General features: G+C 35.9%; 2 pseudogenes; one reads left to right on the forward strand and one right to left on the reverse strand.

The window, feature by feature from the left end:
• The first annotated feature begins 862 nt into the window (after positions 1–862).
• LOC124246305 (olfactory receptor 13C8-like) lies at positions 863–14,615 on the forward strand (annotated as a pseudogene).
• Positions 14,616–20,041: 5,426 nt separating this feature from the next.
• LOC124246362 (olfactory receptor 13F1-like) lies at positions 20,042–20,995 on the reverse strand (annotated as a pseudogene).
• Between the last annotated feature and the right edge of the window lie 3,057 nt (positions 20,996–24,052).

A 24,052-nucleotide genomic window follows, 5' to 3' on the forward strand; every position in this document is an offset into this window, starting at 1 on the left:
TTAAAAGTTATATTTTACATCTGCATTGGTATAAAGATATATATGCTAATATTATATATTAAAACTTAAAAATTCACTGTTTTACTTGGATTTTAAAAGAAATCAAACATTTTCATAGGCTCCTAACAGTATACTAGGCTTAATGGGCCTACGGGATAAGTCAGCCCTGCAGCCAGGGGTCAAGAATTCACATACATATAAAATTGTGTCAGGTAATATAAATGATGCATACTAACCAGGAGTAACATGTTAATTGGCAACTAATATTCATCTCCAGTGACAAGCAGATACAAGAGAGAGGAGGGTACTCTGGTAGAATGGGGAACACGCTTCAAATCTAATGGGTCATGTGTAACTGACCTTCATGATGAAAATGGGTCCAATGTTTTCAAATATTATAATGTGTTTGAAGACAAGCTGAAAGCATAGATTTTTATCCCATTTCTCTTGCTTTTAAAATGTTGTCTTCTAATTCAAATTTAAAATATGGTGCAGGAGTCACTGCCAAAAAAAGTCCATCTTTCTGCTGCCTCCAGGCTCTGGGGCACTGATTTGCAGTCATGTGTTAAGAGGCAAAACTAGTAGGAATGGTAATAAACTGGTTTAGGATCCAAATGTCCTATAATCAAATATCTTCTCTCTTAACCCTGAGAAAATCAGGTTAGGATTCCTGCTCTACTGGCCTGGATTCACAGTAAAAAAATTTCTCTCATAGCTATATTGTTGTATCTAAATAGATAACTATGATAACACAGAATATGAATCTTAAAAGAGAAGTTCTTGCAGACACTGTATTAACAAATTTCTGTTCTGTCATCCACAGAGTGCTGTTGAAGAAAGTTGGAGAAAGGGCGTATGTAATATGGAGATGACCAATGATTCCATGTTGACAGATTTTGCCTTAGTTGGGCTTTCTGTCCACCCAAAGCCCCAGACAGTTTTTTTTGTGCTAGTTTTATGTATGTATGTGATGATCTTGCTGGGAAATATAATCCTCACCTCAGTAATTGTGATTCTCACTTGCACATACCCATGCATTTCTTCCTCTGTAATCTTTCCTTCCTGGACATTTGCTACACAAGCTCCTCTGTCCCACTAATTCTTGACAGCTTCCTGACAGGAAGGAAAAGGGTTTCCTTCTCTGGGTGTATGGTGCAAATATTTCTCTCCTTTGTCATGGGGGCCACAGAGTGTGTGCTTCTAGGCATGATGGCACTTGACCACTATGTGACCATCTGCTACCCACTGAGATACACTATCAACATGAGCACAGGTGCCCACATGCCTGTGGAAGCTGGATCCTGGGTCGCTGGGCTTGTGGACTCTGGTACAGACATCTCTCGCAATGCAATTACCATTTTGTGCTAACAACGTCTTTCTAAGTAAACTATGCAGGCATTTTGTCATATGAACTCCCTTAATAAAGTACTACCTTTTCTTTTTTATGCAATGTGTATTATATTATAGACCAACAAGTTTTGTTTGCCAGCTACCATAACTTTTCTGGATTTGGTACATAATGAGACTAAGATAACTGAAAAAGTTCCCTAGTAATGCACCCTAAGTTTTAACCTAAATAAATAGAGGTGGCACGATAACAGAGAATTCCTCTGGGACTTTGAGGTCATGTTGTAACGAAGACTTCTCTTCTCTGCATTGGACCATACAGCTCCTAATCAGTAGGAGAACTAGAAAGAACAGGTAACTGACAAAAACTGCAATAAGAGGATAAGAGGTGTCCAAAGAGAAAGAGTCAAGTTGTTCAATGACCTGAGGGGCTACCAGATTTTGGGCACTGGGGGATAAAACAAACATGGGGCAAAACTGAGATAATCTCTATTGTCTGAAGAGTGTGGCCATGTGGAGCAGTGTCAAAATGAGGAATAGAAGCCCCATTTCCATTGAAGGAATTGAATTAGATATGTGAATAGGGGAAAGCACTCCTTTTTTCCAGACTTTTGAGAGTGAGAATAGAAATATAGAACACAAATCTAAAGTAAAAGATGACAGCTACTGACAAATTGTAAAAGTAAGCATATGATATCTTCCTTTCTTGCTAACAGGTAATTAAGGTTTCTTCATAAAATTAAATAAGTTAATTCACGCATAGCACTAAATAGTGCCTAGAACACACTAAATGTCCACTAAACATTGGCTGGTTTTCATTATTAGCATTGGATGCACTTTAAGAGGCCATAATGATTTGAGTAGGCACAAGATTTTCATCCTTACTTTTTATGGAGTAATTTTGATGCTATGAAGCTGTTGTCTCTTAGCTTCAAATCCTCTTTTCTATGCTCTGGTTTATGACTTAGGATTGGGATACTGAAAGCAGTATTTCTCCTTTGTTAGCAGGCTTCTCTTAAATTCATCCGAAAGAGTTGCTGGAGAGATAACGGAAGGTTGGATAAAGATAACGGACTTGAGCCTCCCTATTTCCTTTTTGTTCCTGTAATGGTCACCCGAGCTTTGGGTCTTCACCATGACAATGATAGCTCCCTAAGTACTTCCAGTATTAGTTTCAGTTTTTATTTCTTCTTCCTGTAACCCAGAACCAGTAGCTTACCAGGGCCCCCTCCTCAGAGGTTTGAATCTGTCACTTAGCTTTTACTTCTGTGAATGAATAGCACTGATCAAGGCTCTAGTCTGTCTTGAGGTATCTTTAAAAGCAATGAAATATGCAGTTGTCTGCTTAAGAAATGTAGTGAATCAGATAGAGCATAAGCAATACTTTTGGCCAGACTATGATTTCCATACACAATTCAATAACAGAAAGTCCTAGGCAAGACATTTGTATTTCTTCTGCATTTGCTTTCTTGTGGCTACAATGTAGATTATGAAAATCTCTATATTATACTCTAAAATGACATAATAATAATCATATGATCATATAAAATGAAAACATTTAGCTTACCAAACCCTGAGATACATACGAGAAGGGATAAACTTAGGACCTTGAGAAAAAGAAACATAAGTAAAATTCTTTTCTTTGCCAATGCATACCTAGCACCCACCTAAGCTCTCTGCTTGGCACACAGTATGCTATTTCTATAAACTTGTTGAATTAATGAATAAGCAAGTAAATAAATGAATGAAAAAAATCTCCATAAGGGTACATAATGGTTTCCAAAATAACATATCAAGATCATATTATTGGATCCTCATGAGAAATCTTCAAGGAGTTAATATTTCCCCAACATTACAGAAGAGATCTAGTTCCAGAAATGTAGAAATATCTGAAGTCAAACCAGGATGTGGGAAGTCTTTGATTTGAATAAAACAATTAACAAACTTAACCTAACTATTATAAAATACACATTCTTCTAAAACACATATATTTTGTTAGGCTGAAAGCAAGAATCAGTAAATTTCAAAGAAATTATATTAAGCAGCCCATATTCTCTCAATTAAATTAAATGTAATTAATTAATTAAAAAGCTCCATAAACTGAGATAACTAAAACACACTTCTGAATGACTAATGAGTAGCAGTCATATTCAAAATATTTAAAACTTCTATGGCAAGTGCCTTAGTAAAATAATGAATGCCTGCCGTAAACTAGCAATGTGGCCATAGTAACATATGCCAGCTAAGTTTCAGCTTTGCTTATCGAGCAAAGAAAAAATTACAACCAAAAATTTACAACCAGACCTGAGCTTGTACTCGTTGGTATAGCTGTACTGGTTGTTCATATTTAGTGTTCATTCCGATTGGTTGGTAGCTGTGCCATAGTCTTTGTAAAATATTTTCAATAGCAACCTGCTAAGAAATGACATATAATTCAAGACAGCAAATTAAAGTTTACTGGATACAGAAAAAACAGTTTTTGGAGAGAAAGATTTGTACTTAAATTTTATGGGAAAGTTGGTTTCATAAGCAAGAGAGAAAGAAAGAAAGAAAGAAAAAGAAAAGGAAAATAAGGATAAGGAACTATATAGAGAATTTGAATGCAAGAATAATATACAAGGCATTGTGCTGTATATTCACATCTAATTATTCCCTACTAAATCTTCACAATAATCTTGAAAGGTATATCTACTTACTCTTAATTTATAAATGAAGAGACTAAGACTCATAGAGGTTAAGATCATACAGACTCTAAGTGAGATCTAGTTTTCAAACCATAGTCTTGAGTATAAAGTCTTATAGTATATATGAGTATAAATCTTGAGTATAAAGACATTATTTCCTTTACTGCCTACTAAACAGGAGAGAAATATCCTAAAGTCCATTTGCATCTGAATCAGGAAAATTAATCCAAAAATATTAAAGGGCAAGACAACTAAGATTTCCTAACTGGATTTAACCTCAGAATTTCTCCAGAGCTGTTAACTGGATATATAGGTGAATTAGTGAATTTTCATGATCAAGTCCAAGATGATTATGGCAAAGGCTGTGAATAAGAGTGGATAGTATGTTGACTTGTTCTCCAGCCCAGCGTTGCCTCATCCTTCTGAGATACTCATTGATAGCCCTGTACTGACATGTAACAGACAGTAATCACCAGGAACTAAGTGTTTTAACCAACCAGAAAATTGCCAATTAACCTTGGGTCTTGGATTTTCAGTGTGATGCACTTAGGCAAGATGAACTTTTAGTGTGCAAGAATTTTTAGTTTATCAAGGGAAGAAAATATTACTGGTTAGGAGACTGGATGTAAAGTCAAACTGTTTAGATTGGAGTCATGCTGTTGCAGGAGAGCATAGCAACATTATTGCAAGGCTTTAAGCTTAGCAAGAACAAATTACAAAATGGGTGACTGAGAAATATGCAACTTGCTAATTCTCATAAATTACTGTGTTAGATTGTTTGTGCTTTGGAATCAAAGGCCAGAAGGTAGTAGTATCTTATCAAACATGAAGGCAAGGGGCTTAAGAACGCTGGGCCCTTGTAGGAACAGAACGCTGTCTGCATAACTTGCCGGATTGTTTGTTCCCAGGATACTCCCTCAGAGAATGGCCTTGGGTAGGGCCGGGTACATTGAAGGGGGGAAGATTAGAACCGCTGAGCTTTGACTTTCATATTCCTGCTGGCATGAGTTCTTGTACTTCTTGGCCTGCAAATAAATACGTGGCGATCAGAGGGATGTCACCTCAGTCCTGGAGGCTGATGGTCCCCTGTCCCATTAAATAATATAGAATGTGTTGTGTCTATTATACAGACGTGTTCTGTACATTCATTTCGCCCACTCCTTCAGCTGCCTGCCTAGCTGGTCTCGGCAGCATCATGCCTCCAATTCTACTTTACTAATCTGAAATATCTTCAGTGCTGTGCAGTGAATGTACTTTAGTAAAACAAGCTGGGTCTAAAGCAATATTGAAAGGTGAGGACTGTGGCAAATCTCTTTAATTCTATGAGAATGCCCATTATATGAGAATAGATTAAATAAATCTTGAGACATTAATATAATAGGATAATATACAGCCATTATAAACATATGTTCCCTGAGTATTTGATGATATGTGAAAAATTGTTTATGATATATGTTAATCATTACAAGATATAAATGATGGATAAAGGTCAAATTTTTATGCCCTATAATATAATGCTTCTCATGTTTATCTTTAAAATTTTTGAACATAAATTTTTCTGTCAATTATGTCCGAGTTGATCTCAATGTTGACCATAATCCCTGGCTTGTAACAAGTACTCAGTAAATAATTGGCAGATGAATAAGGGGGAAAGAGTGTGATGCATTTTTAATAAAATATTTTGGAAAAATTAGTTAATACTTTTAAAATACCAATCTGTTGCATGTCTGAGACATACAACCACATAGTTATCATTTGGATGAAACAAAAAAAAATCCATTCAGAGAAAAAAATTCCGTTCATATTTTTTCAGGAATCATATGAAAATCTTACCTCAATGAAAATTAAAATGTCATGTCTATAATGAGTAGAAAAATCATAAGTTGGAAAAGTGCAGAAAATTTGAAGAGCAAAGTGTTAATCAATTAAGAGTTCATACAAATCAAGAGGAAACCTGTCAAAATACCAAGTGAGAGGTAAGCAAAGGATGTGGATGGACAACAAAAGAAAAAATAAAAGTAATACATAAACATAGAGGAAATGTTCAATTTAACTAGCAATCATAGAAATAAAAAACTAAAACTAAATCATGTTTTATGCAAAAAGAATAAACACCTTCTCAAGTTCTAGAAAGTATATGAAAAATGGTTTGTGCATTTACTTCAGTTAGCAGTATAAAGTAAGTTTGAAAAAATAGCTTTGTATGTGTACTAAGAATTCTCCATTCACATCCTTTCTTTCTATGATCCTATCTCTAGAGATTTACCTTAAGTTATTTCCAGGAGAAGGAAAAGCAGATTAGATAGCCTGATGCGTGGATGTCAATGGTCATTATAACAAACTCTCAAAAAATTAGAAACAAATTAAAATTTCCAATAATATTAAAATCACAGGCCAGATTATAGTGATTCCACCGTATGGAATTATTGAATGAAACAGTCTTCAAACATTAAAAGGGAATATAACAAAAACTACGAAAAATCACAGAAAATTATTGATATAAAGCGGCAAATACTACTTGAAAATTAACTATACTATAATTATATTGGTATAAAGAAAAATTGGTTTTTGTGTGGTATAGAATTAATAAGAATATGAATCATAAAAATAGTCTAAAGAGGTGGAATGACTTACGTAGGATTTTATTAGGATTGATCCGGTATTATTTCTGGAATAAAAAGAAAAAAATTGGGGAGAAAGTTTAACATTTCTGAGAACTTTTACACATATTCTGATTCCAGCCCAAACTTACGTTGAGGCTATACATTACAGACATATTCAGTGAAAGTATGAATTTCCGAGAAATGTATGGCTGGGGAAGGTTTTCTTTAAGTCAAGATAATTGGGTCTTTGGAATGTGCAGAAGTCAGGGACTTTATCTCTAGGGAATCCTGAGTCTCTGACTCACAACCTTAGGGATCAAAGAAGTTTGTAAAAATGAGTGTGAACTTGACTTCCCAAAAAGGTTGACTCTCTCTGGAGTAAATGTCAACTTTAGGAAAAATCATGGGAAACTGGAGTTGCATCATTGATCTTTATTTTTAGTATGTTTTATTTTCTTGAAACCCTCTTAAGAAGATTCACATACAGACAAATTCTCTGATTGTGTCTGTTCTTTCCCATGTTTCCTTTTAGGAAGGAGGAGCAACCATCTTTCCAGTTGAGAATCTTCTGGTCTCATCTGAAAAATGCAAATGAAATCCAAATTCCTAGGAATTTTTCTATTACTTAATAGAATGAAATGGTGTGAATGATTTTAAAACCCAGTCAAGAGGTAGGAGAAAGAGAGAAATTTTTATTAAAATTATTTCGGAAGAAAAACATCCTATCAATAAATATAATGATATTTGAGTTGAGGTGATCATTGCTGGTGGGATTTCAAAAATACGTATGCATGTATATATACTTTTCTATATGAAGGAAGAAATACAAAACTCCAGTATCATCTCCAAGACAAGGATATTATAATCTTTTTTAATTCCAAAATAGTCCGTGAAAGATACTAATGAGGAAAAGAAAGTCGTTTGCAATGCAACAGACCCTTATAAACAATAGGCTAATGGCTAATGCATTTAATTATCTGTTTCACCAAAATCTTTGGTAAAAATTATCTGGAGAGAGAGCTCATGGTGATTAGCTCTTTATAATTCACACATAAATTCTGCCAAATAAGGTTTTGAAGAAACTGTAATTAAAGGTGTTTATGGTAAAAATTGGATTAGAAATAGAAAAATACGGGGTTGCCCGGTGGTGCAGCAGTGAAGTACACATGTTCAGCTTCTGGGCAGCATTCGCTGGTTCGGATCCTGGGTGTGGACATGGCACCGCTTGGCAAAAGCCATGCTGTGGTAGGCGTCCCACATATAAAGTGGAGGAAGATGGGCATGGATGTTAGCTCAGGGCCAGTCTACCTCAGCAAAAAGAGGAGGATTGGCAGTAGTTAGCTCAGGGCTAATCTTCCTCAAAAAAAAAAGAAAAGAAATAAAAAAATATGTAACGGTAGGCAGAAGTAATTATGACTGAGTGTTAGTCTGAGCCTCAGGCAGCTAAGCAAGGGAAAAAAATATTCTCATTTATATAATAAATCAGGTAACACTACCCTGGACCTTAAGTCTCCAACTGCACCCAAAAGGAATTTGGGGCATATTTCTCATTTGAATTCATTATTGTGGATAATGTCTTCACAAGTGGAAGACAATCTATGTCTCCAGTTTTTTCAAAAGAGGTAAACACATTTTTACATGTATGTTTATCATATGAATCCTTGATGAAAGTTTAGTGCATCATATTCAATTGTGGCTTTATGAAAAATTTTACAAACTAGTAGACATAGTAATACAGTGGTACAAATGGGGGTCTAGGAATCATAAAGATAAGGGTTTAAATCATAGTTCTAGTATTTACCAACTATAAGATATTGAAAATGGTACTTAAACCTTTGAAATTTCATATTAATTTTCTTATAGGTAAAAAACTCATAGTAACATTTGGGTTATTTTGATGATTAAATGATTAAAATTATATGAAGTACCTAATACATAGCAGGATACTAGGACCACACATGTTGTCAATAACTCTTCTCATAGTGGGCTAAAATAATACATCTTTCCTCATAGTAGATTGAAGATTAGATTTTATAAAATCTATCAATCTTTCAATCTATCAACCAAGCGGATTGCTCTTTGTACAAATCAATTGTCTTAATCGATCTTTTAAAAGAGCTGGAGAGGATATAGGATTATTTCCTCTAGTGAGAATTTAGAGAACAGATGCCTTGTGTTTTTCATTGAAAAACCTTAATACTTTAAGTACTAAGTACTTAGTGCTTTAAATACTTTATATTAGATCTTCAAGTAGCTAAGTTAATAAAACAAAACAAAGCCCAATACTATAGAAAGTTAAAGAGCTTAACTTCTGGCTTGGATAAAAAGTGATTTTTAAGTAAAGAAGTAACAGATTTTCCTTAGGTCTGTTAAAACATGAAAATAGTACCCAGATGAAGTCTCGGAGCATTGAGCCATAGAGTATTTATTTCTTATAAAAGGCCAGGAGTTGGAAGACAGGAATTAGAGGATGACTAGGATTCAGGCCAGTTTAGAGTGTTAAAAAATAAGACTTTCATCTTCTGGTGACAATTCTGTTCTAGGCATCAGTGGTTTGCAATCTCTTTCGAGACCATATGATTAAGTCAAGAACTCAAGTTCTTTATCTTGGTGTACCTCCTGAAAACAATAAACACTGTGACCTGGAAGCTTTTGAGAATAGGTATTATAAGTGTTCTAGGTCCATCAGAAATAGTGGGTTCCTATGGATAACTCACAGGCACACCAGCACAACTCAGCCTCGGTGTGTGGTCTCTAGACACCTAATACAATCGCTCTCCTATTTAAATTGTTTTCCCATTTCTTACTCTGAATTAATCTGCCTAACATAATTGGACACCTACTTCAGGGATTTTCTCTTTTTTTACTGTGGTTTTTGCTTTATGCATAGTTATTTTAGAATTTGGGTAATTCAGAAAAGTAGAAAAAAGGTCTCTAAGATAATCATTAATGTTTTGGATATTTCATTCCATTATTTCTATTCTGCCTAGGTTTTATTCTTTTGGTTTTGCAAACAATGTGGCAACTATTATTTTTTTTTGCCTTCACTTAATCATTTTAAGATAATTTAAAAATCATTCTTATGTTAATACAAATTCCTCACAAATGCGATGTTAATAGGTACAAAATGGCCCATCAAGTTAATGTGCTGTGATTATTTAACAATTTCCCTAGAATTAGCCAAGAATGAAATACTGTTTTAAAAGATAATATCCAGTAATGACAGAGATCTAGTAATTATAGAATTATCCAATATACAGGTACACTGGAAAGTATTTATTAAAAACTATGAAGAATCTTAAAATCTTCATTCCCTTATTCCCAGATTCTTGGAATCCATTTACAGAAAGTAAACTTAAATGGAGAAAAAAATTCCAGGCACAACACTGTTTAATAGAGAGTTTGTTGATTGTTCCTTGAAAGTTACACCAGCATTGCAAGAGTAATGAAAATAATTTCCTCTATACTGTCCATTATCCATTTTTTCCCCATTTGAAAGCATTAAAGCAGATTGGTGGTTTCTGCTATAAATTTTTATAACTGAATTTTTTTTTGCAGCATCTATCTCAGATCTGTTAAAATACCAAATGCACATCATAATTATTCTCTGGAAGAAATTTCCAAATAGGAATCAGCTTTTAGGAGATGTTCCTAGAAAAGAAAAGAAAAGGAGTTTGACCTGATTCACATCATCCCTGCAAAAACTTCATCAGAGACCCTGGACAACTGACGCTCCTTCAAAGCCTCTATCAGAATGTTATTCCCAGATTGAGTAGGGTGATATGTGCCCCTACAGTCAATCAAATTCCAAATCTTAATACCAAATAGAAGTATATCCTGGCCTACCCAACTCTTCCTACTCTCTTTGGAATGTATGCCTACAAAGTAGGATGAAGCTTGATTTGGAAGAGAGTCCTCATCTCCATAACCAACAGATATATATATTCTATTATGCTAATTAAATTGTCTCGCCATTGTAAGCTGAAGTTTCATAGAAAGTAGCAGAAGCCGTCGACCAATAACTATGACAGAGAGAAATGGCAAATCCTACACCAGAAGCACAGCCATTGTTTGAAAACACTAAGTAGAAACTCATCCATTGGATCAATCATTTTTCCCTCTAGGAATACCTTAAGGCTGGGTAGAATACTATGAGAATGGAGAGGTATATTCAAAATTATGTTCTTTGATTTACTTACTATAAAGAAGATTAACTACTAATATTTACTCCACATTTTTTCAAAGTAAACCTGTTTGCTCCTGGCTCCACTAAGATGCTTGAACTGACTTTAAATTCTCTTTTTTTGGAAAATATTGACCCAAATTGCAAATTAAACAATTTGAAAAGGAATGACTTTCATATAGATAGAAATAAAAAGCAGGCTCTTCTGTATGTTATTTGGACACGAATATCTAAAATCTAAAGAACACAAAACTGATTGTAATATACTTTGACAGGGGTCTCACCTCCAAGTCTCAGCAGAATGTTCAGTTTTGCATTGTCTATTGTTCAATTACCATCCTACAGACAATGGAAGAACCAATGGCACTCTCCAATTTTATCGGAGAGAGATGGTCTAAAAGGCGTTGCTATTCATATGTGTTCTGTAGACAAACAGCATCTGGGAACACTGGAATAATGCAGCTCTTATAAACCACTTCAGATCCACTGATTCAGAATCTTTTACAAAGATTCTCCAGGTGATACATATGCATACTAAAATTTGGGAGCACTCCATGAGATGGGTGGTTCTCTTCCTCAGTTGCACATTAGAAGTGCCTGGATGGTATTATTAAAAAACGATGCCTGATGCCCATTCCTTAGACAAAATGCATAATTTTGGGAGAGAAATAAGCATGTAGTCTTAAAAAATGGGGGATTTAAAGTCAGAAAATGCACATTGGAATAGTAGCTCATTCACCTACTGTGTTTTTATACATATTTTACCTCTATGAAATTCATCTTAGAGAATTATAGAGAATATAAAATCAATAATATGTGTGAACATATTTGTAAATTGTAAAACCCTAAATCAATGATATTGTTAATGATGGGCATGGTATAAAATCAAATAAATAGATGTTTGTTTTTTTAACAGATTAAGCATTGTCTCTCCAAAATAATGAGACTCAAAGTGGTCTGTGGGTCAACTGAATTGGAAATTACAGATGCTTGTTAAAAATGCAAATAGTTCTTCCCTGCCCCAGAACTTGAGCATCACAACCTCAGGAAATGGAATACAGAAGATCATATTTAATAAGCTACCAATGTAATTATTACTTGTCTTCTAATAATAATAATAATTATTATTATCTCCTGCCTCACGAGCTAGAAGAGTAATTTGAAAAGCTAAACTCACAGCGGTGACCACCACTCTAACTAGTGCTGACATGCTTGTTGCCCCTCCCACTCCAGTCATCCCCCTCTTCATATGAAAATACTGTATGCCCTCCTTACACTCACATCCAATTTTCTCTTCTGAATTACTCCAGGTATGAAAACAGAAATGGAAAGGACCAATTGGACAGAGAATGAGTTCATTCTGCAGGGACTTTCTGAGTACCCTAGAGCTGAAAAGCTCCTTTTTGTGATGTGTTTGGTGACGTACCTGGTGACCCTCCTAGGGAATAGCACCTTGATCATCCTAACTCTCTTGGATTCCCACCTCCACATACTCATATACTTCTTCCTTGGGAATCTTTCCTTCCTAGATATTTGGTACACATCCTCCTCTATCCCCATGATGTTGATACACTTCCTATCCAAAAAAAAAAAAATCTCCACTAGATGTGTTGTTCAGATGTCTGTGTCCTACACAACAGGGTCCACAGAGTGTGTGCTCCCAGCAGTGGTGACATATGACAATTACGTGGCCATCTGCAACCCTCTGAGATACCCCATCATCATGAGCAAGGCCCTTTGCATTCAAATGGCAGCTCTCTCCTGGGGATTGGGCTTTCTCAACTCATTAATAAAAACTATTCTCGCAGTACTGTTGCCTTTCTGTGGAAAGAAAAAATGTCATTAATCATTTTGTTTGTGAAATATTGGCCTTTGTCAAGCTGCCTTGTACAGATACTTCCTTGAATGAGATTACTATAATGTTGCGTAATGTAATATTTTTGTTTTCTCCATTAATGTTGATTTGTATCCCTACATTTTCAACCTTTCTACTTTGCTAAGAATCAATTCAGCAGAAGGGAGCAAAAAGGCCTTTTCCACCTGCTCAGCCCATGTAACAGCGGTGATTATGTTCTATGGGGCAATCCTCTTCATGTATATGAAGCCAAAGTCCAAAGACTCTGCTTTTGAAAAACTGATTGCCCTGTTCTATGGAGTAGTCACACCCATGCTCAATCCTATCGTCTATAGCCTGAGGAATACTAAGGTGCATGCAGCTATGAGAAAATTGATGACTAGACACTGGTTCTGGAGGAAAAGATGGAAACTTACATCTTGGAGTTCATGCACAAAATAAGATCATATTTTGGAGGCAAAAGTTATTAATATAAAGAGAACAAAAGAAATAAAAGTGATATATAGAATCACAGAATTTAAGAGTTAGAAAGAAACTTCCACATAATAATCTAACTTTATCTTTTTTGAAATTGACTGTTATGAAAATGTAAAGACAGCTAGACTAAGAAGTGAGAGTAAACTTTTAAAAATAAAAAAATTGAAGTTATGCTTTTCCAAGAAAGTCCAGTTCATATGTCTACTTAACAAGTATTTTTCAGTTCCCTTTTTGAGAGAACTATTTGAGTTTGTGTTTTTCTGTTTGCTTATTATTGATTTTTTTTTCACCCAGGAACTTGAGCTGGCCTCAACCTTGTTTTCAGGTACATATTTCCCCTTCTTCTTCCCCCTCCATGTTTCTCCCAAATCCTTAGTACATGCTGAGCTCCACTCACCATGTAGTTATCCAAAAGTATCAAGTTCAAGTTCTTTCACAACTAAGGACAAGAGCTTATGCCACTTCAATCTCATTATCATATCTGTCCTTCTATGGTAACATCCTGCAACCTCATTAAAGATAATTCAAGTGTTATATTTCCTGGAAATCCTTCTAAAATTTACCCAGAGTTATGTCTTCCATCTTTTATGCTGCCTGGAACTTTATGTTCATTATAGCAATTTTCCTTTTACACTGTAATGATTTGTTAGCTTCTGAAATCTCCCCAATGGCAGAACTCAATTTTCTCTATATGAAGTTCAATGTCAAGTTAATTTTAAAAAGTAGCCATAATTAACTGTTGAATTAATTAGCTAATTAAAATTATAAAAGGATAATAAGATATAGTCAAAGTACTTGACATAATACATGGAGATAAGTGAACTTTAATTTATGTAATATTTCATACACCAAATGACAAATCCAAATGCTTTTGGTAAACCATCAGCTAATTTTAAATTTATGGAAAAACAAGGGCAGGAAAAAGATTGAATAAAATATACGGAAGACGTCATTTGAGTTAGGTAAAACAAAAATCATATCAGTGTATATCATTTTCTAATAAGCCATCACTGAGAAAAATACACCAATTGTATAAATTCTTAAAGAACACTGACAATTTCACTTTCAGAAGAAATAGTCTCATTTTAAATATTTTCCTTTCAAAAAATCCCCTTGAAATTGCTAATGAGTAATAATACACAGCTGCATTCTTTTTGTATAATATAATTTCATATACATTTGTTTGGTATATAGTTGAGCCACCTGGTTCATGGTCATAGCCTGAACTGGATGAGGAGAGCATCTCTACTCAAGGGTCACCCAGCAAAAGATTTAGTAACTCAATATGGTTCAGGAAGGCATCCTTGGTTGTTCAGGCCAGCATGGTGCTTTGGAGCTTGACTGGAGTAAGTGAAACGTCAGTGTTGAAGGGAAGCCCAGTTCAAATTGCCAGAACCGAGCAGAATGAAGAGGACGTCCACACAGGGAATGGCTCAGCTCAGGCTGTCAGAATACAAGCAGGATGAAAAGGGCATATATACAAGAGAAATGTGTAGACACCAGCACCAGTTGAGGGCAAACCTGCAAAGGAAGACTACCCAGAAGAACATATTAGAACACAGCAGGATAAAGAAAATGTCGACTAGCCAAAGGAAAGAGTGGGGCAGGTGGCCTGGCATAAGTTGTTAGAGCCTGAATAGGTGAGGAAGGTGTCCACAGGGGAATGATTTAGATCATGGATGTCTAAGGCTGAGAGAGGTGTAAAAGGGAGTCCCTGAAGAAAGACCAACTTGAGTGAGAAGGGCACACCTGAGGAGAGGAAAATGATCAACTGTGTCGGTGACACAGATTTCTCACTGTCAGAGAAGGAGTTACAATTGTGGAAAGGGTGAAAACTAGAACAAAACCTGTGGCATTGCATCAGAATTGGAGTTAGTGTGAACTCATGGTTTTCGATATATAGAGATATATAGAGTGATGTACATATACATATAGAAAGATAAATATAAATGATGGCTAGATACAGGTATATGCATATAAATTAATATGGATGTAAATGTTTATATATGTGTGTGTATATACACACGTTCCTACATACATATAAAACCATATATTTATTCTGCAGATATGCCTACTGGCAGTGATATGCTAATAGTAATTGTACATCTAGTATCTGATCTTGATTTCCAAATGCAGTTTATCACTAAAAGGAACCAGGGCTGATTCCAGAAATGGTGAAGGGAAAAATCTTGATTTTGATAGGAATGTACATGGATATAGAATTCTAGATTGACAGTTGTTTTTCTTTCAGTACTTTAATGATCCTGCTCCATTGTCTCTGCCTCGCACTGTCCAAGGGGAAGTCCTGTTGTTTTAGAGAAGAACAAAGAATCTTTCAAGAACTTTATCTTTTTTTCTGATTTTAAGCAACATGATTATGATGTGCCTTGGTGGGGTTTTTTTCTCGTCTGTTATTCTTTGGTCGTTGAGCTTCTTGTGTCTGTATGTTTATTTTCATCAAATTTAGAAAAGTTCCATCCATTATTTCTTTCTTTAAATATTATTCTGCCAATGCTTTTCCTTTTCGGAGTCCAATTACATGTATACCAGACCACTTAAATTTGTCTCCCAGCAATTAATGATGTGTTCACTTTTTCAGTCTTTTTTCCTCTGTGTTTCATTTTGAAGAGTTACTATTGCTGTGATTCCAAATTCATCATCTTTTCTTTGTAGTGCCCAATTATTTTAATTTCACCCAATGTATATTGGGTATATTTATTTACATGTATTTTTCATTTCTAGATCTTATATTTATTTCACTATCTCTAAATGTAATCTTCTATATCTTAAATAACGTGCTTTAATTTTTCTCTATCTTCTTGAATGTATGGTATGTAGTTAGAATAATTTTTAATGCCTTGTCTAGTAATTCTATCAGTATCAGTTCTGTGTCTGTTTTTCTTTTTAAATAGACTTCCTCTCTTTTAGTTTTATTGAAGTATGATTAACAAATAAAAACTGTTTTCTATTTAGGTTGTATAACATGTCTTTTTTAGGGTGTAAGGTGTGCTAAGATTCCAGGCCTTGTATGAGTTCTGAAAATCATTCCCTCTAATCCTCTTGAGTGACTCTTTCCCAGGCCCAGTTAGTTTCCTCACACACCTGCGCTGATTAGTACTCAGTTGAGGACTCGAGGGACATCCCCCTTGGATCTCAAGAGCTCTTCTTTCTGTATCTTCCTCCTCCCCCCCTGGTATTTTGTTCTTGAAAACTAGCTGCTGTGCTCTCCCTGGCCTCTCAACTCCATCCTCTAAACTCAGCGAGACTCCACATGGTTCCTTCTCTCTATCTTCTTACCTGGAAACTCACTCAAGGAAGTAAGCTGGGAAAATTATAGGGCTCACTTCATTTGTTTCTCATCTCTCAGAAATCATTGTCCTATGTTGCTTGATTTCCAATGTCTTAAAATTAGTTGTTCATGCATTAGTTCTGTTTTATTTTTATTGTTTCAGGTAGAAAGGCAAATCTGATCTCTGTTACTTCATCTTGGTTAGAGGCAGAAATTTAAATCCTACTCACCTATCTGTTTTCACCAAAGGGAATTTTGTTTAGTATATTCTAGTATGGGTGGCTATGGAGTAAAGCTGGAAGAGAGAGAGAGATCATGGAGTACTTTATGCTTATATCCATAAGTACTGCCAGGGTGATAAGCCTAGCCTTGTAATACACTGATAAATGCTTCTCAATTTAATTGAAATACAGGAAAATTCAAAATAACTGAAGCTAGAGTCTAGTCAGAAAAAAAATCAAAAATGGATTGTATCAAAGTGATAATCCCATCTCTCTAGCTGATTGACAGGCGGTCTTTTGGAATTAGCAAGTAAGAATTCTTAAATAACAATCATAAGTATATTAAAATTATTATAAAAATATTAAATAAATTTTATCAATTTCAAAGAAGACAAAATTAGACTAGATGTGTAAGAAACTGCCTAAGATCACTCAGCTTGTATAGAAAAAACAAATTAGAATTCTTTCCTCCAGATCCCAACTGTATTCTTCTTTCCCCTATACCACAGCTCAGACCAATTATTAGAAAACAGAGCAAACCACTTTATAGAAATTTGTCCTAAATTTCTCCCTAGACAACATCATCCACACCTGGGGCTCTATTTTCACCTCTGTGCAAAGGACTTCCCAATGTGTAGGTTTAGCCCTGATTTCTCTCCTGGCCTGTACTAGTCTGCCTCCACATGGAAGTCTGACCTTCAATGCGTAGTCACCAGAAAACAAATGTACATCCTTATCTTTGTGAAGTCATCATCCTTAAGCTTCTCCTCTCATCCAACCAATGGCTGCCTTGTATGTTCTTTCTTTAGACTATTGGAGTAATCTTTGATGACTATCTGTCCATATCTGAGAGATCCCCAAATCCAATCCTACAACCCTCTGATTTCCTTGTTCATCCTATCTTCTTCATTCCATTCCTTTCTGTTTAAGTCTTCATTGCCTTTACGGACACTGTTGCAATAGACCCCTAAGTCACTGCTCCCATTCTCAATAAATCCTCTATACTGTCACAAGCCCAGTCTTTCTAACCTAAGAGCTTAACCAGATAACATCACAGGAATGCAAAATATCTTCATTGATTTTCTATATTCTATAGAATAAAGCTCAGTAGTAAAAGATTCTTAACAATCTGGCCTCGTTGAGATAATAAACTCGAGGAGAGATAACAGGACATTTTAAGAAGAATAGAAATTTTCCTTAGGAAGACTACATATAGAAATAGAGCCTTGTTGTTCTTGGATACTTTCTCCCTCCTCCCCTATAGATCAGATTCATCCTGCCCTTATGCAGGCAGTGAAGGTGAAATCTCTGAATGAGGATAGGATGAGTGAATATGAATAGTTGTAATTCAAAACTGCCTTAAGTCTAGTCAGAGCATTAGCTATTACTTATGTATACTTGTGTATACTCCCCTTCTGTCTATTACCTCCACTCTCTCACCCTTCTATTACTCTTCCAATGGCCATAGATCATTGCCTTCAAGGATTATCATTGGATAATGATAGGTCAATCCATTAACCCCAGTTTAACTACTGTCTGGATGAGGTTGTCACCTTTGGACAGACTAGATAAATCTTTGCTATGATTTTCTCACATGCGTAAAGTTAACCCAAGAACATCTTCTGTCTTTTTCTTCTACACAAATGGGAACCCCTTAACCTGGGTTCAAGCCATCACAACAATTCTACAGACTCTGGTGACAACTCTATGATAAACAACAAATAAGTTTGCAAATCGACCTCACATTTAGTCATCTAGTTCAGACGGGATATACAAATACTGTGAAAGCTGCTGAGTGTACATTTTTTAATTCCTTATATTCTGTGGCTTATATAATAAGATATATTCATATATTTCATACCACTTTATTGATCTTGGGGTATTATAAATTCTATATGATAGATACATCTTTTCTTTCTAAATGCAACAGGTTCACTTATACCCTTGATTTTAAGGAACCAAGTGTCAGGGAAAATCACAATAAAAAAGGGTAATAATAGTTTCACTGAAACACCCTGTGGCTTCTTTGAATTTACAAAATAATGTCAGTATCCTAAGACCAACAATGTATCACTAAATTCTGATTTACTTTTCCTGACTGGCACTCTTCCACCCTACTTCTATTAAGGATATATTTGTGCATACCTTTCACATTTGAACATAGACATTCACATTGCACGTATCCATCTGCATGAACAGATATGTCCACACATAGAAAACACAGCCACACATTTATAGAATATGTGATTATTTCCATTACATTTATCAAGTTGAAAAAGTGACTGTATTAGTTTGTTTGGGCTGCCATAACAAAATACCAGAGATTGTGTGGGTTAAAAGACAGAAATGTATTTATTCATGGTTCTGGAGGCTAGAAAATCCAAGACAAAGGTATTGGCAGGTTTGATTTCTTCTAAGCCCTCTCCTTGGATTGCAAATAGCCACCTTCTCACTGTGCCTTTTCCTCTGTGGGTGAGCATCCGTGGTATATCTGGTGTATTCCTGGTGTATGTCCAGTTTTCCTCTTCTTATAATGCCACAACTCAGATTGTATGAGGGCCCACACTAGCAGCCTCATTTTAACTTGTTCACCTCCTTAAAGGCCATATCTCCAAATATAGACACTTTCTAAGGTACTAGGGGGTTAGAGCTTCGACATGACAGTTTGGGAGGGACACAATTCAGCCTAAAATAGAGGTTAATCATAAATTAGCTAAACAATTGACCTGATTTATTACATTTGTACATTAAATGTATACAATTTTAAATATTCAACAGTACACTTACAATGCTTAAAATCATATTGACACGTATGCAGGAGAGAAACATCTGAGGGCTGAATTATGGGGCTCAGGGAGTCGAAAGAACATGCGAGCAGCCAATGGCAGGACAGATGTATCCTTTATTTACTTCACTCTGGCTGACAGACAGCGGAGGCAAGCACACTAGTTCCCCTTATGGCCACTTTTATATGATTACTAGACAAAAACAGCATACAGCCAATGGGCAATGTTTACATTATGTAGGTGCAGGTTACATAAGGTAATTACATTATGGTGGGAGCATGCACAGCCTGCAACAGACATGCTGAGTCACATCTGCCCTGAAGCTGTTCCGGTCTGATTGTCCAGAGTACCTCCATTTCTCTTCAACACTCTATAACCCAAAACAAAAATTAAAATTTGTCATCAGGAGAACCACTTGTATAAGATTTCAGATATGCTCATAAAGACAATTTATATTATCTTAGATTTTCAGTGGTCAGTCAAGAAGAGACTTAGGAAGTTACACATCTCATTTAAAATGAGTGTCTTCCCCCATTATCCCAATGTTCTGGTGTATAATGACCACTAAACATCCCTTAGATAAATGTTTCTTGATGTTATTTGCTACTAGGGATGAAACGAGCACAAAGAGGGTGCCTAATCAGCAATTTCTTCACAGCCACTTTCACCTCTTTGTTGCATAGACTATATATGATAGGATTGAACATGGGGGTTAATGTATCATACATCAAAGCCATAAATTTATCTATTTCCTGTGAATCTACAGCCAAGGGCTTCAGGTACATGCAGAGAGCTGTCTCATAGAACCAAACCACCACAGTTAGCTGGGCTGCACATGTTGAAAAAGCTTTGCCTCAACCATCCACTGAACTGATTCTTAGGATGTTGGACAGGATGAACCCATAAGAGATACAAATGAGGAGCATCAGCATAGGAAGAAGTACACTGATAAGCAGCATGATTAACTGCACCTTGGAAGTGTCTACATGAACTAGCTTTAAGACAGCTAGAATTTCACAAGCGAAATGATTGATGACGCTGTTTCCACAGAGACTGATGCAGCACTGCCCTGTTTCCACCAGGGCAGTGAGGCAGCCTGTTACCCAGGAGACAGCTGCAATCTGCACACAAACCCTCTTGTTGATGATGATGGAGTATCTCAGGGGGTTTCAGATGGCCACATACCTGTCATATGCCATCATGGACAGGAACACACACTCAGTGGAGCCCCCAGCAAGAGAAAAGTACATCTGAGTGGCACATCTTGAGAATGAAATGGTGTTTTTCCCTGAAACAAAGTTTGCCAGCATTGGAGTGAGTACAGAAGAGGTGTACCAGATGTCCAGCAAGGTGAGGTTGCTGAGGAAGAAGTACATGGGTGTGTGTAGGTGGGAATCCAGGATGGTGATAGAGATCAGAATCATATTACCCAGCAAGGTGGTCAAGTACATCAGCAAGCACAGCACAAAATTGCTTATTTCCACTTTGGGGTAGTAGGAAAATCCCAGAAAAGTAAAATTTGAAATGACTGTCAAGTTTGTCTTGACCATTTTATTCCTCCTTGTTCATTAGTAGTAGTGAATAAAAGTATACATTGTACATATTTAAAATTTTAAACTCTACCAACATTCAAGAGATTCATTTTAGGGATACTCAAAATATCATTATCGGGGAATACCATATTAATTATTCATTCATGTATCCAGCATTTACTGAATATGCTATCAGTCACTGAAGATCTAGAGCTGCTTTACATAAAAGGCAACTCACAATAAAATACAAGACCCAGTCAAGTATTAATCAATTACCATGACATAAGTATGCCCCAGGGTACTAGGCAAACACAGAGTAAGAATCCTAACTCTTTGTTGGGGGTGCTTCTCAGTGAGACATTTTAAGAACTGGCTCAATAAAAAAACACTTTGGACCTACTGAAGTTAAGGACCAGGGTAGCTTTGCTGGTCACGGAAAAATTTATTGTAAAATCTGCAATTAGAAACAATATGGTTGCAATTCATATAGTTGCAGATTATTTAAGATAACAGATGGATATGCTGCACAGTAAGAAACACAAATAGAAGATCTACAAGAGTCCAATCACTACAGCACTATTTGATTTCTGTCTTCAAGAAAGCATTTTTGAATATGGAATAATCTTGAACCCATACTTTCTTAGAAAGAAAATCATTTTCAATGCTAACTAGTTTATAATGCAAATCAAAATACTTGCACTATATCTCACAATTGATCACTCACTGTCCCACAAAATAGAGTTCAAATGAAATCAGTCACAAATACATATGCTTCACATTCTTATCGTTGCCTACTTCTCAACCTCATCTCCCAACACTCCACCTCCACACTCTGGTCTGAACAACAAAGAGCTTGTGGTTCCTCATACTTACCATGGCATTTTATATGTTTATGTCTTTAATCTACAGTTTATCTACCTGGAGTGCCCTTCCTTCCCAGCACCAATCTTGTCTTTCTTGAATATTTTATCCAATCATCAGAACTGTACGCCATAGTCTTAACTACGGCTTCATTCTTTGTACATACTTATGCTACTCAATTGTAACACGTGAACTATACCCATATGTGCAGATTGCTATTGCTCCCACCATTGGACTGTGAGCTTCTCAAGAACATGTTCCCCACAATATTAGCAAAGTAATAACTTATATTTCAAATTTTTTATAATACATTGCTACCTTCAACATTGTACATTTTTGATACGTTAAAAATAAGTACATTTTCACTATAGGTTTCTGTGTCAAAATAAAAGCCTGAAGAATTCTCAATTTGTCATCTACATCTGCAATCTTATCTATGACATTAAAGAATTAGGTGAATTAAGAAAGAAGGTGATGAGCTCTTAGCTTTAAATATTTGATGAAGAGTGAGAAGGGGGAAAAGACAATGATCACTCATACTCTTAAAGGAGATAGAAATGGTTCCCAAACAATCAGCACAGTCTTCAGAGTGTGAAATCTGGTGTCTAAATCCAGACAGGCTACTTACTGCTGTGCAAAATTAGGCAAATCACTTGTCCTCTTTGAAACTTGGTTGTCCAGTCTATTCAAGGAGGATGATAATTCCTATCTTGCGCAGATCTCAGAGATCTAGATTCATTTGTTTTAAATTCTCCCTCCACCACCCCAACTTCACGGCCTCTCTAATATTTCAGAGAGTCACAAAGCATTTGCGATTTCCTCATCTCCCTGCTGTCTAGAATCATAGTTGCCTGTATGCTGCTCCAGTGCTGGCCCACATTGGCTCAGAGAAAAAACTTCACACCTTCTTACTAATCTATTAAAATTTCAACCCCCAATCCGTTGGTGAGTTTGAAACACTTTACTGATTATTTCCAGAAAGGTGAAAGTTGACGTTTCTGATCACCAAAGTCCGTTTTGGTCAACACACACCACCACTTCCACTGAGGGTTTATCCAGTGGTCTTCCCACCCAGCACCCAGTGTCCTTGCTCTAGCTCCCGCTCCTCTCTTGCCCTCCCCTTTTCTTTTCTCTTTACCACTCTCTCGTCCTCCCTCTCAGAAACAAAGCACTGGAGCCTTCTCCTTTTCTCATGCAGGTTGAGTCCCCATCATTCCCTTACCCTTGTCTTACTTCTTCATCAGAGTCTCACCTATCCCAAGTCATTTTATGTAGATACTTTCTCTTTTTCTAAAACAATTTCCGATTCCAGGGCTAGGGCAATTAAATGTTTTCCAACACATTCCCTTCCTTCTTTTCTAGATATCAGAGCCAGTATAAACTCAGAGAACTTCTGATGCAACTTCTTATTTTAAAGTTGAGAGATGCTATGAGGGGTTTATTACTTGTCTGAGGTAAATGAGAAAATCTGGAACTTACAGGCAAAAGTTGTATCCCATATTATACACTCATTTCTTCAATTCAGTGTTTTTCCTGCGAACTAGTACTTCTTTTTAAGGTAAATCTCTCTATTCTGGTTTCCTAACCTAGCTGAGACTCATCAATAAATTGTTTAAATCTGAGGACCCAGAAAGAGATAAACAAGGTCTGCTCCCAATTACCTCTTCACATGTGATGAGCATCTTCCTTCTTGGTTAATGCATGCTTCAATATTTAGAGTTAAAATTATCTTCAGTACAGTCTTTCCTGTGAGTCTGGTTCAGTGCTCAAAATAGTGAAAGATGCTGAATTTTGTAATTATGATCATATTCTATGAAAGCTATATTTAAGTTGGTTGTGCACAGGTATTTTTATTCAGAAGACTGCAATGAAAAAGGATATGGATGTTCTTGGTTTGCAAAAAATCAACACAAATTTGTCTGATTCACAAAGTCTCAACATACATAGCTCCTTTTAAATAAAAATTCAAAAATAATTTCTGAAGAGAAATTACGACATGAAGATTTGTTCTGCCAAATCACCAGCTATGATCTTGTCCAAAAACTTCCAAAAGGTTATACCTGGAACTAAGTCCACGAAAGTCTCCTGTGGCTGTTAGGGACCTTGCAACTCCCTTAACAATTTAGTGTTGTGACTCTCAAAGTTAAAGACGGTAAGAAACGTTCCAGTTCTCAAGGATCTGAATCTCCAAGTTGCATTCGTTAATTCAGGACA

Source organism: Equus quagga, chromosome 1 (genome assembly GCF_021613505.1).
Source record: "Equus quagga isolate Etosha38 chromosome 1, UCLA_HA_Equagga_1.0, whole genome shotgun sequence".
Lineage (NCBI taxonomy): Eukaryota > Metazoa > Chordata > Mammalia > Perissodactyla > Equidae > Equus > Equus quagga.